The 13,052-nt window shown below is 41.2% G+C and overlaps 1 long non-coding RNA gene across 2 annotated transcripts in view; it reads left to right on the top strand.

Moving 5' to 3' along the window:
* Positions 1–13,052, top strand: part of LOC132424311 (uncharacterized) — a 233,791-nt gene that overhangs the window by 167,973 nt on the left and 52,766 nt on the right. For both annotated transcript variants that reach the window (XR_009519196.1, XR_009519197.1), the window contains one exon: positions 9,797–9,912. This is a non-coding gene — a long non-coding RNA (uncharacterized lncRNA). The remainder of the gene's footprint in view (positions 1–9,796; positions 9,913–13,052) is intronic.

Below are 13,052 nucleotides of genomic sequence, written 5' to 3'. Positions count from 1 at the left end.
AAAAAGTCTCTTGCCTCTTCGGCAGCTCCAGACTTTTCTCCGGACTCCCTCCTGGATCGCTGTGGTGCACTAGCCCCTGCAGGCTGTGTTCACGCCGCCAACCCCAGTCCTCTCCCTGCGCTCCGACCGAAGCCCGAGCCTCAGCTCGCAGTCCTGCCCGCTCCGGCGGGTGAGCAGACAAGCCTCTCGAGCTGGTGAGTGCTGGTCGGCCCTGATTCTCTGTGCAGGAATCTCTCCGCTTTGCCCTCCGCACCCCTGTTGCTGTGCTGTCCTCCGCGGCTCCGAAGCTTCCCCCCTCCGTCACCCGCAGTCTCCGCCCGTGAAGGGTCTTCCTAGTGTATGGAAACATTTCCTCCTTCACAGCTCCCTCCCACTGGTGCAGGTCCCGTCCCTATTATTTTGTCTCTGTTTATTCTTTTTTCTTTTGCCCTACCCAGGTACGTGGGGGGGTTTCTTGCCTTTTGGGAGGTCCGAGGTCTTCTGCCAGCCTTCAGTAGGTGTTCTGTAGAAGGTGTTCCACGTGTAGATGTATTTTTGGTGTATTTGTGGGGAGGAAGGTGGTCTCCGCGTCTTACTCTTCCGCCATCTTCCCGATCCCTCCAAGATGATTCTTTAGGTCCGGGTTCCAAAGAAAAAACTTGCCCCAATTAATCGCATCTATATTTCTCCTTTCTTTCTTTCTCACTGCCCTCAAACTCAGCCAGTCCTGTTATACGGAGGTTGATTCCAACCACTATAGGGAACCTGAGGCTTGCTCCTTACAAAGTCCACCCACAGAAAGCTAAGGTAAGCCATTATTGAGCTTAGGCCTTAGTGCATAATGAATGAATGGGCTAGAAATTGACAAACTCTGTGGTGTGGTGTAGACTGCAGACATTGATCTTCCATTAGCATTCATCTACATAGATTACTTCTCTTTCTGTTCTCCCCTAAGATCCTTTAAGTAGGTCCGTCACTTCCCTATTGGGAGGTACTGCCAGGAACTGGGAGGATTAAATCAGCTGTTCCTGAGCCTTTGATGGACCAAAATCTAGAAAACTCAGACTTACAGGAACCAACCAGATAATTATTGCTGCTCTGGTAGTGACTCAGGCGAACCCCAAAGCACATTGCATGGACTTAAAAAGAGTGGCTGCTCCTAGGGTTTCCAACAACAGGCTTTATAGACTGACGGGGTTTTCAAGATGTGGGATTCTTAGTACTAAAACTGGAAGAGTCCTGAGCAACGGGCATGAATTGGCCACTAGCTTCTACTCAACATAGCCAATTGTTACTATATTTGAACTTCCTTTCCATTTTTCCTTTCTTCGTTATGTGAAACCTCCTGATACTGGGAATTAATTCAGATCTAACCACTAACCTGTGGGTAAAAACACAGACTAAATTTGGCCCCGGAGCCTCCCAGTTTGTGATCTTTGTTTAAGAGATGAGAGTGTGGACTGAGGGAGGGAGAGTCAAGTGATGACCTTGGTTTGCTTTTAGTCTGGGTCAAAAATTAACCATTATGGCTCATTAATCCATAATATCTTACTAAGGTTTCCATATAAGCTTTAAGGCTGAAACCTAAATTAGTTATAAATTGTGTCATTTTAATCTTTTTTTGTTCGTTTTTCATCCCTTGTATCTGTATATACCCTCCTTGGGAATCCACCAGAGGTATCTGTGAGAAAATGGAATTCAGAGACTGTGTTCATGCCCAAACTCTCAACACAGCTAATATTCTAATTATCACAATACTCTGCATGTTCCTCTGCCCTTTCACCACAGACCTTGTCACTCTCTCTTTTTTACCATCTGGAATTTGCTTATTTCATCGAAAAAAAACACCTTTACATCCTCAGCTTTTTGTTTTTCACAGATCACCCCCTCCCCCTGCTAGACATAAATAAGTTAATAAATATAAAAACACTTGGAGCAGTGCCTAGAATGTAATAAGTGCCAGTAGCATTTTAATCATGATCATAATAATTATTAACTGAAACCTGACTCTGTCCAGAGGATACACTTTTTTTTTTTTGCAATTCTCTCAAGGCGAAGCTTCCCAGTTTTCAATAATGCCTCAGCTCTCCCCAATGGGATAAAATGATTACATTCTCCTAGCTACCTACTGTTGGTAGACCATTATTTTTCTGTCTTCCTGTGAAAACTCATTGTGTTTTGAGACTCTTACCATCAGCCCAAACCCTGTTTTACTCATCTTTGCAGCCTAATCACAGTCCTACTGTCACTGAAGACTGGAGATGCCTCTGCGTTTTCCTCCATCCTGAATCCTGTCAGAATCCTAACAGACTTCACGTCCACGTGAACGAGCCATCCATTACAGCTTCCTGCTTTCTGCACCTCCAGCTTTACTGAGTGCCTCTTCAGTGTCGTCAGTAGGGAACTCTGAAGTGCTAAATGTCAATACGCCACTCTCAGACTACAACCTCCTTTTAAAATCTCCTCCTTTACAAAAGGCACTTGAGCCTTTTCCTTTGCAGTACCACCTCTTCTCTCAGCATCATCCTTCGTAGAAGAAACTGAAGCTACCATGTGGAAACAGCCTTACTTTCCCTCCATCACACCTTGAAACTGAGGTGTCTGTCTCTCTACTACCTGACTCAAAGGAGGGGAGCCATGGCGCCATCTTGATCAAGCTTAACTTGCCACCTGTGTTTTTAATCTAATCCACACTGTCTAGGACATTTCCAAATCATTTATTTCCATCCTCTCATTCTGAATTAGTTCTGCATCCTTGCTTCTTGCCTGTTAATCCATTTAAGTCTCTTCTATCTCAAAAGAAAAAAAAAAAACAAACCCACCAGAAATGCCTCTCTAGATCCTCCAACTATTACCCCCACCTCTTCTCATGCCTTCACACCCTAGCTTTTCAAATGCTCTCATCCAGCATCTTTACTTCCCATTCCCTCTAAAGCATTTTATGCTTGGGCGTTTTCCATAATCGCTCTAATTAACAACCCCTACTTAAGTATGTTAAGTTCACTTAACATACTTGATGCCAGGAGAATCATTTTATTTTCTAATGTACTTGTTCCTAAGGAGTAATTGGACTGATCTTCACTCACACTTTTTCCTCCATTGTTTTTTTTGTTGGTTGTTTTTGCGGTACGCGGGCCTCTCACTGTCGTGGCCTCTCCCGTTGCGGAGCACAGGCTCTGGACGCGCAGGCTCAGCGGCCATGGCTCACGGGCCCAGCCGCTCCTCGGCATGTGGGATCTTCCCGGACCGGGGCACGAACCCGCGCCCCCTGCATCGGCAGGCAGACTCTCAACCACTGCGCCACCAGGGAAGCCCTCCTCCATTGTTTTAATGTACTCCTTTTTATTTATTTGTTTGTTTGTTTGTTTGTTTATGACTGCATTGGGTCTTCGTTGCTGCACACGGGCTTCCTCTAGTTGTGGTGAGCGGGAGCTACTCTTCGTTGCGGTGTGCGGGCTTCTCATCGCAGTGGCTTCTCTTGTTGCAGAGCATGGGCTCTAGGCACTCGGGCTCCAGTAGTTGTGGCACATGGGCTCAGTAGTTGTGGCTCACGGGGCCTAGAGCGCAGGCTCAGCAGTTGTGGTACATGGGCTTAGTTGCTCCGCGGCATATGGGATCTTCCCGGACCAGGGCTCGAACCAGATTCTTAACCACTGTGCCACCAGGGAAGCCCCTCCTCCGTTGTTTTATATAGAGAATTTCATGTGTGTACACGTTTTTGTCATTTTTCTAGCCATTTCTCAGCCTCCTTCGTTGTATCCTCCATGATTTTTCCCAGTTTTACAGTTACTCCTCATACTAACCCATATCCTTGTTGTTCTCACTCATGACCACAGCACAGACTACCACCAATGTATGATAACTCTCAAATCTATACCTGTGTCTCTGACCTCTCTTCTGAATTCTTGATTCATAGTATGCAGTTCCCTGTGGAAAATCTGTACCTTAATGTCCTAGAATCCTGAAAAGACAACATGTACAAAATTGACCTGGTTTCTCGCAGACTCTCATCATAGTCCTTGTAATTGTCACCAGAATTGATTTATTTTTTGTAGCCACTGACCTAAGAATCCTCTTAGAACCTTCCTTTTCCCATTTCTCCACATTTAATTAGTACTATGTTACTGTGAATCCACCAGGAAGCAGATGCCAAGACAGGATGAGATGTTCAAGAGATTATTGGGGGAAGTGCCTGTGAAGGATGAAGGGAAGGGAACAAGAGTTTATATGAAGAGCCTTTAGACTGCAAAGCAGATCTCTCCTCTCTGAGGAGAAGGGGAAGGAAGATTGAGTAGGAAGACAAGAAAGTTCCAAGCAGGAGAGGAGAGTGCTCAAGACAGAGTCTCTCCTTAGAGGCATTCTATATCCTACAGGAGTCTTGCATCCTATAGGAATGGGCTGCTCTGCTGCCCCAGCCATGCTCAGTCGTTGGCTGGGAGCAGTTCATGCGAAGCATGACCTTGTCATGAATGAAGTGGTGGACCTAGCAGGATGGATGCTGGGGCCATTGGTCAATTATACTCCACACGCTGCAGGAGATTTGAGAGATGCATTTTCACAGCTGCCACTTTCCAAACCCTGCCCAGTTAACCTCCTAAATATCTATCGTGCTTCTTTCTGATCCGTTCCTTTGAACATGGCCTCGTCATCTTTTTTGGGGTGGAATGCTAACTGTTCTCCCTGCTACCACTCTTGCCTGCCTTCCTCTCTAGTTCATTCTCCAAGCTGCTAACAAAATGCTCCTTTTCACATGCAAATTTAATTTGGTAACTCCCAGCAACCAGATTATGATATTTCAGTGGACACTCGGGGATAAAAGCCAAGCTTCTTAGCATAGAAACAAAGATGTACCCAAATTCTACTGGTCCTGTATAACTGCATCTGTCCACTTTACCTCTCCAGAAATGTACGGTGTAATCCACTGACTGAATCTGTAATCCCTCCAATGCATTTTCCTCAGTTCCATGCCTCATGCCTTTGCACACACAGTTTCATCTGCCTAGAGTGTCCACGCTTTCACTGCCTCCCCTTGCCCCATGGCCTCATTATCAAATGCCACATGGCTCAGTATATTCTCCTACGCCCACAGTTCTTGTCTCGGCTGTGCAGTGGATGGAGAGCTTTGAAAACAAAACTGAGGCATGGCTACCATGCCCGAAGATTCTTCTTTAGTTAGCCTGGCTTCTTTTTCTCAGCATAGCATTTCTGAGATTCATCCATGTTTTATGTACTAGTAGATTGCTTAAGTAATTACTGGGTTGGTGGTAACTAAAGAGACATGTTTGTGGGTTTTTTTGAGTAATTAGTGAGTAGACATGCTGTTGAGTTAGAGTAGTTGCTAGATTCCTTTTGCCAGTCACGCTATATTGAAAGCAGTTTGAAAAGTAAGTATTTAGATGGATCATTTGAAATAAAAGTTTAGCAAATAAAATTGGTTGTTTGAATTCAACTGATTTAAAAAAAAAAACCCAATTGTTTCCCTGAATTATTTTTTCAAAACATTTTGGAAATTTCTGTGGAAAGGTTATGTACACAAGACAATTAAAAACTACTGATTCGGGCTTCCCTGGTGGCGCAGTGGTTGAGAGTCCGCCTGCCGATGCAGGGGACACGGGTTCGTGCCCCGGTCCAGGAAGATCCCACATGCCGTGGAGCGGCTGGGCCTGTGAGCCGTGGCCTCTGAGCCTGTGTGTCCGGAGCCTGTGCCCTGCAACGGGAGAGGCCACAGCAGTGAGAGGCCCGCGTACCGCAAAACAACAACAACAACAACAAAAAACTACTGATTCTATTTCCTTCACAAAGGAAAAAAACAACATTTATTTAAGAAATTTGGCTCTTAGGAGTGTCTGAATTCTTGTCCTGCATAAAAAGGATATGAGGCAGTAGACTTGGCTTTGCCTCTGGAGGGCCTGCTTTCAGCTAGAGTTGGGCACTGGAACCAAGAATAAGATGGAGAACAAGGGGACCCCCAGCAGAATGTGGGGCAGCCTGCATCACTGAAGCATAGGTCATATGGGCCAGAGCAGAAAGGCAGAAGCCAGGTATGAGTGTGTGGGAAGGGAGACCAGAGTAAGAGATCTCAGAGTTGAGGAGAGGAGAGAGCCCCTGGGGTCGTAGCTACAGGCCCTTCGTACACAGCTGTGACTTGACTGTGAGTGGGTTGTGAATTGGGAATAGCCTCAAAGTGTTTCAGCTATTCCTGTGGAAAAAAAATCAAAACAGCTGAAATGGTAGCAACAACCAAACACATAACTAGATGCCACGTTCTAGAGTGGAACAAGAGGACTCCTCATATCTGGAATGATTAGTAGACTGTCAGAGGAATTTTTGAATAACAAGGGGAAACCGTCTTAAAAGCATCCAGACAGAAAATGCAAGTTACCTGCAAAAGAAAGAAACTATCCTGGCCTCAGTTTTCTCTTTTTAAAAATGAAGGGCAACAGGAATGGAGCAGCATGGACATGGTCATGAAGGAAGGGGCTGTACCTAGCACAGTTCTTGTTTATGTAGGGTACCAGGAGAGATTTCCAAATATGCAAAGATTCGGAAAACATTTCACTCACTTGTCCTACTGCAAAGAAAATTACTTGAAAATATGTGTAGCCAACTGAAAGATGACCAAAATGTAAGACTTTATGAGAAAGTATGCTATAAAAGATTGACGATAAGCATCAGTGTCAGTTAAATATAGAAATAGGTCAACAAGTCTATGGTAGGCCACATAGGAAAAGATAATTTATATAGGTTACATTCCCTTTCTACAGTGTAAAAAGCCAAGTCAAAACAACAAAAAAACCTTGCATAAAGAGCCTCCCCAGCAATGTGTCAAATGCCTTATAAAAAATTACATCCTGTCATCCAATAATCCTTTCCCTGAGCTAGCCTAAAAGACAATCTGTGATACAGACAATATATATACAAAGATGTTCGTCACATCGTTATTTATTATAGTGAAAATCTGAACCTAAATATTCAGCAGTTATAGAATGGATACCTAATTACACATGCATTTGAAATAACTGGAGAAAAGTCATAAGGCAGAGTATGGTGTGAGATAGGCAGGCGTCTGTTCACAAAGGATATTGACAGTGTGATTTTCCTGGGCTTGCAAACTGCTGATCCAGCCTACCATCTTCCCTGGGCAAGGCCATCCCTCTTTCACACTTAAAATCTCTACTCTGGGAAGGAGTGTGCAACAATCATTCCTGTTTTTCCTAATGGCTAATTTAAACCCTGCTTGTAAAATTCTCCCCAACAGTGAATTTAAACTGGTTCCAGTGTTCATTATTTTTCACCCAATTCTGTATATCCAATCCATCTAGAAGGAAATACAAAGAGATTGTTATTGAGTTCTTCGATCACAAAATCTTCACAGGAAGGAGATTTACAGAAACAAGGGATTGAATAGTATTGGCACACAAGTACTTATTTATGTCCGACAAGTATTCACTGAAAATTATTTGAATATATCTGGTGAAGAGAATGTTGTATCAGTAAAGTTTTGAGAAGTTCCAGAACTGGTGTGGAAAATTAAATGATTGTTCAGCAAATGTTCATTCACTGCCCAATGCCCCCACTTCTTCGGGAGGAATATCTTCCCTGTACTATTGATGATGGGTTTGGCTATGTGACTTGTTTTGGCTGATGGGGTGTTAGTGAGATGAAACTAGCAGAGGTTTGAAATGTGCTTGTGAGTTTGGATGTAGTCTTTCGACTTTTGCCATGAAAATGCTTGGGTAGCCAGCCCGAGAGGAATGAGAGACCCATAGAGTAGATCTGGACCTATTCTACAGTTGGCACCGAGCACAGCCAACACAGTCCAGATCAACCAAATTCCATCAACTTGAAGGTGTGTGAACAAGAAATACATGCTTGTTGCTGTAGGTCACTGAGTTTGGGGATGGTTTCTTATGCAGCATATAGTGGCAGTAGCAAACTGATACAGTTTTGTCTGTAAACTTGGAGACAAAGCAGTGAATTAAAAAAATATATTGTGAAAAATATTAGTACCTGTCAAAGATGAATATAACATTACTCAGGAAAAAAAATTCAAGAGTAATAGTCAAGTATATTCAGAGGCTAAGCTCATGAGAGATGGAAAACAGAGGAAATAAAAAAAGAGATTATTCAGAATCTTAGCGCCATGAGCAGTTGGGTGGTTAAAACGCTTGTAACAAAACCCTCTAAAAGTTGGAAGGAAGTGGAGTAATACACATGGCCTATATTTTGACCAGGTTGCTTTATATGTTTGGGTCTCTGTTTTATCTTCTGTAAAAGGGGAGAAAAACAGTGGATAAGCTGTTTCAGGGAGAGGCCACAGCAGTGAGAGGCCCGCATACCAGGAAAAAAAAAAAAAAAGGAAGAAAGAAATACAATTTCTGCTCCTCATGGTTCAAATCCAGAAGGAAAGATAAGATATGAAACATTCCCACAGCAGTCTGTGAGTTCAAGAATGGGCAGGGACTGTATCTTATTTGTTGTGGCATCCTAAGTGATCCAGCATCTTGTAAGGATTCACAATTCTAAGGAATCAATCAGTAATTTGCACATAGACAACTTAAAACAAAGCTAAGCCTTACACTTGTTTTTTTCTTATTTAGTCCTCACAACAACTCGCTGAGGGAGCAACTATCAAATGATGAAATTGAGGGTTGGAGAAGCTAGGGGAATTGCCCAAAGCTACACAGCTAGTGTATGGTAGTGTGTATCCAGAATTCAGGTTTTTAATCACTTTTTTTTCTTATTATTGGGTTGGCAAAGAAGTTCATTCAGTTTTTAACATAACATCTTATGGAAAACCCCGAATGAACTTTTTGGCCGACCGTATATCTTATTGAGTGTTACAAGTTGTAAAAAGATACAGCTAAATTGTTGTAAGGGTTAAAGAAGGAATTATTCCAACTAGGGAAATCAGTAGAGGCATCAGAATATAGATGATTGCCCTGGGCACTGTAGGATGGAGACAATTCTGAGGGATGGAAGCAGGATCCAGACCCGTACTATCCCGTAACCATGAGCACATGTGAAAATTGAAATTTAAATTCGTTAATGTCAAATAAAATTAAGAATTCAGTTCCTTAATTGCACTAGCCACATGCCAAGGGTTCCGTGACCACATGTGCTTCTGGCTATCATATTGGTCAGCACAGAATTGCAGAGCATTTCCATTCTCACAGAAAGTTCTATTGGAGAGAGCTATTCTGGACAGAAGGGACTATAAAAACCAGTTTTCGCAGTGAGAAAACAGCAAAGGCAGCAAGAAAGCAAAGTTCAGGTCTGTTCAAAGAAGATTAAGGTGTTGAGCTTGGTAAGAGTATAAAGTCCACATCAGTAAGTAGAACATGATAAGTAAATGCCAGATATATTTTGGATGATCTTGAATGCCAGCGAGGAGAATTTATGTGCCTGGAATGCAACAAGAAACATGGAGGATTTCTCACCAAGGAAAAAATATTATTGGATCTTTTCTGGAAGTGGTTCACAGATCTAATGAAATAGTGAGAACCAATGGTTGGAAAACTGATCACGAGGCTATGGAGCTTGGGATGGAAAAGCTGAAAAGGATGTGAGAAATTTAAGGTGGAACCTCTATGACTTGATATGCTGAGGAGGAAGGGAAAAAGAAGTTTGAGTAACTGGGAGAACGGTGGGGGCATGGTCAGAAATACAGAAATCAGAAGGATGGGGTTTGTTTGGAAGGAAAAAAGAGTAACTGCAGTTTGGAACATGTTGAATGTAAGGTTCTTTTGAGACATTTATCTGGAAATGCCCATGAAGCACTAGGAAAATTTTCCAAATCCTTTCCTTATTTTCACAGAAGACTCAATGGCTGGCCTGTGAAGATGAGACAGAGGAAGTCGTCACTGGCAGGAGGACCAATATCCAAAATGGCAGGAGTGGCGTCCAAAAAGGTGGCAAAGTCAAGAGAAGCAGGTATGAAAGTTGAAGTAAAAAGCCAAGATTTGGGGCCATGACTAAAGTAGTCTAGTTTGTCCCTTACAGCTTTGGAATATTGTGCACTTTTTTAGTCCTGCTGGTTTAACATCATTCCCCAAATAGGCTACTACTAGAAAAGTTCCTAAAAGTATCAATTTCACATTGTTTGCTAACATCTTAGATGTTTGTGATAATGCAACAATACCTTTAGTGTCTGTGAAGTGTTATCAGAAATGCATATAGGATTCTCCTAAATTTTTCTATGGACTTTCTTACATGATACAAACTGTTGGTATGTTTCCTTGAAGCAAAAGCCTGGTAAGAGTTATAAACTATCAAGCCTATTGTTTCAAACATCACAGAGAATCATGAGGGCTCCCTTCACCTTGGTGTTAGTAGATTTCAAGATCCCTGGAGTGATTCTCTTTCACAAGAATTTTCCTGTTCACCATTTAGATTTCATTAGTGTAATCGGTAGTGGAAGGAAGAAACCAACAATGTAATTTAAAAGAGAAAACAGAACCCAGATGGTAAGATAAAGTTCTATGTATTTGTCCAGCTTCATGAGCAGAGACAGGAAGAGGTAAAGATCTTTCTGTTTTTCAGAAGATATTTCAGTCTTTGTCACAAACTGAGACAAGGTACTTTTGACAACCAAGTTTTCAGGGAAAAATAATGTCAGATAAAAAGATTGGTACTACCTCAGAATTTTGAAGTTTTACACAGTGGATTCCTGAACCTAAGGAAAGTTTTCTACCAGACCTCACTCTGTATTATTGAATTTATAAATGCTGATTTTGTTCAGTGATTTAGTTGTTTTAAAAGGTTAAATGCTTGTAATTTATACACTTCCCAAGGCTGTAATTACCAAAAACCCATTGAAACTCCTTCAGTTAGAGAATTTTTAATGAGTCGATGCATGATCCTCCTCTGAGATATATTGAACTCAAAGGGAAGGAAGCAGGTGCAGAAAACCACGAGAGAGGCCAACTGAGTAACCTCTAGTAGAGTCAGGATTGAAATGCATACCTCCCAAATCTCAGTGGCTCAGAAAAGCAAGATGGACGTGACAGCAAATGGAAGATAATTAATAGGAAGAGGAAACCTTGATGGTGTTGAGAAGCTAGTCATTAGCTATAGCAATTAAGTGCAGTTGTCATTACTCACAAAAGGGTAAGATATTTTACACAAGCAACCATTATTCAATAAAAGATAATTTTCTCTTGTGATTATGGTTGTGTGACAGGTTGTGTGCCATAGATCAGCTAAGATAACGTGAAAGTGAGTAATTGTCTCAGCAGCTGTATTTCAAAACACATACCTTCTACCACAAGACTAATGTTGACAGCATCTATCCAATCCCACATATCCAAAGGAAAAGTGAACACATTTTACTCTCATCCCAACATGTGGTCTACACCATGTTAAACATACAGGTGCCTGAAAAAGGCTGTTTTTCCTTTAAATAATGGAGAAACTAGAATTCTTGTACCTTTAGTATTTTGATCTGAAGTTGGGCTTTTCACTTCTTACCTTAATTCTAGCAATATAGTTAAGTGAAGACTGAAAACAAGAACTTACAGAATTGCTGTAAAGTGAACTGTATGTTTCCATTAGCACAACATGTAATTGAAAGCTTTTCTTGACTGCACATAGATAGCTGTGAATATGCCCTAAAAGCAAAGATGAGCAGTTACGCTAACAAGGTAGATTTAGTTCCATGTTGAGAGTTCATGGGTAATAATGCTTATGTAGCAAATTACAGGGAATATATTCTAAGATTTCTACAAAAAATTCAGAAACAATTTTTGGACTTTCATAATCTATTTTACTAGCTTTAAATAAGTAAATGAATTATGCATCAATTGACACATCTTGAAATGCTTACTACGGTATTTTGTCTACTTTGTTGAAACGTGATTAGATAAATCAGCTTTCAGTTCCTCTGATTTATGATTTCAGCTGTTTACAAATTAAAATTCATTAGAAGTGGGGCTAATTTTTTTAAATTAATTAATTGGTTTTTATTTTTGTCTGTGTTGGGTCTTCGTTGCTGCGCACGGGCTTTCTCTAGTTGCAGCAAGCGGGGGCGACTCTTTGTTGCGGTGTGCAGGCTTCTCATTGTCGTAGCTTCCCTTGTTGCAGAGCACGGGCTCTAGAGCGCAGGCTCAGGGGTTGTGGCTCACTAGTTTAGTTGCTGCGCGGGCATGTGGAATCTTCCCAGACCAGGATTGAACCCGTGTCCCCTGAATTGGCAGGCGGATTCTTAACCACTGCGCCACCAGGGAAGCCCTGGGCCTAATGTATATATTGTAAAATCAGATTTAACTATCTACATGCCAGCTATTGTAATAGTAGTCTTGATTTTATAAAAGACTCTTGTATGGTGGTAAAGAGAACATCATATGGAAGAAGGCTGCCTGAGTTTGAATCCCTGCTCCTCTAATTATTAACAATGAAATCTTGGTCAGGTCATGCCTAATTATGCCTCTGTTTTTTCCCTCTGTAAAATGAGCATAATAAAAGTACTTACCTTTCAAAGATGTTGTACCAAATTAGTTAATATATGTAAAACCATTAGAATAGTACCCATTACAAGGTAAGAACTATAAAAGTCTCACCTTATATTATTGCAGCTCTGCCTCATATTATACACAGCTGAGGCCAATACATGAGCAACAAATGAAGGAAAAAAAGTTTGCAAGAAGTTAAATTTTGATACTAATAAAATAAAAATCTTATAAGATATACTTTGTAAAAAAATTAAGATTTCAAGAAAGCACGCAGCTACCAAAAGAAGCACTATATCTAATCATCCAAATAACTTATTAAGACTAATAATTCCTTCCCTCAACTATTTAGTCACTAAAAACCTTTCCTTTAAGTTTTTAAAGTTTTCACACTTAAAATTCATGAAGACTAAGTTAAGCTGGCTTACTTGAGAGTTTCTATTATATTATAAAACCAGTCATATGAAGAATAAAAAAAGAGTACTTTAAATAAAGCCGTGGATAATATCCAAACTTTTAATTAGCTGTGATAATTGGGGAAGATGTATCCTGCATAATTAATGTTCACAGAAAAGTCTAAAAGCTCATTTTATTTAAGTCTCTTCTGTTTCCAAGTTTTTAATTTAT

Source organism: Delphinus delphis, chromosome 4 (assembly GCF_949987515.2).
Source record: "Delphinus delphis chromosome 4, mDelDel1.2, whole genome shotgun sequence".
In the NCBI taxonomy this organism is placed as follows: Eukaryota; Metazoa; Chordata; class Mammalia; order Artiodactyla; family Delphinidae; genus Delphinus; species Delphinus delphis.
The sequence above is the reverse complement of the archived record's forward strand: the minus strand, read 5'-3'. Positions and strand labels throughout refer to the sequence as shown.